The 1,018-nt window shown below is 42.7% G+C and overlaps 1 pseudogene; it reads right to left on the bottom strand.

Annotated features, from left to right (window-relative positions):
* Positions 1-208: 208 nt before the first annotated feature.
* On the bottom strand, positions 209-785 carry LOC119048369 (cytochrome c oxidase subunit NDUFA4-like; annotated as a pseudogene).
* Positions 786-1,018: the final 233 nt, after the last annotated feature.

The following is a 1,018-nucleotide window of genomic DNA, read 5'->3' as shown; positions in this document are numbered from 1 at the left end:
AAACAGAGACGGATTCGTAGATATAAAGCAAGCTGCCCCCAGGGGAAGGTCAGGGGTGGTTGTGGGGATTGAGCAAAAAAGAAAAAGAACTCATGGATACAGACAACAGTAGGGTGATTGCAGGAGTGGGGGTGGATGTGGAAGAAGATGTAACAGGGAAGAATAATAATAAAAAAATCATAAACTATTATATTATTTTTTTAAAAGTCTGAACCTCTTTCTTCAGTTTTCTGTGATCTACATTCACTGAGTAGAACCTGTTAGATCTCTGGAACCCAGTTTATTCCAGGGTTCTGGGTTGTTCTTTCTGGCCCAGCAGACATCTGGATTGAACAATGCCAGGGGCAAGACATACAGTGCTGCCCCAATACCTCTGGCTCCAATAGACACATATTAGGGGATCAAGCTTGGATGCTACTTGGCCTGACCAAGTAAGTACCCGGTGGAGCATGTTTGCCACAGAGGGCTTAGGCACAGGAGCAAAGAATACAAAAGAGCAAGGAACGGGAGGGGTAGTCTCTGCCCACCCGGGGTTGTATAAATGTAAAAATTCCTAAGGAGTCCTAGCCCCACTAAATGTGGGTCATAGTGGGTAGTCATATCCTAAATCTGTGGCTTCCATGACAAAGATCATGCCTTACCTTTGAAATTGTCATTTGTCTTTGTGTATCTAATATAGCATACCTTTGCAAGGTCAGAGTAACTTTCTTTCCAGACCTCTTGAAAGCACAGCCACTGGCACCAGAGCATAAGACAACACTGTTATCTTGTTTCCCACATACCATCCTGTGCCTGTCAATGTTAAAGAGGTATGTGTGAAATCCAACTTCAGGTTAAAATGACAGCATAGGTAGGTAAACATGGCTCACCTCTTCCCACAACCATATCAAAATTAAATTAAATTATAAAGCAACCATCACTCAGGATCATCAGAAACTGAGCTGTATGATGTCTGATAACTTTAATGTGGAATTAAAGAAACCACATCCATCCAGACTGGTAGGAGGGGTGGAAATGC

This window comes from Artibeus jamaicensis, unplaced genomic scaffold, assembly GCF_021234435.1.
Source record: "Artibeus jamaicensis isolate MK-2021 breed Jamaican fruit bat unplaced genomic scaffold, CSHL_Jam_final contig_387, whole genome shotgun sequence".
In the NCBI taxonomy this organism is placed as follows: domain Eukaryota; kingdom Metazoa; phylum Chordata; class Mammalia; order Chiroptera; family Phyllostomidae; genus Artibeus; species Artibeus jamaicensis.
This window is presented reverse-complemented; position numbering and strand designations above follow the sequence as displayed.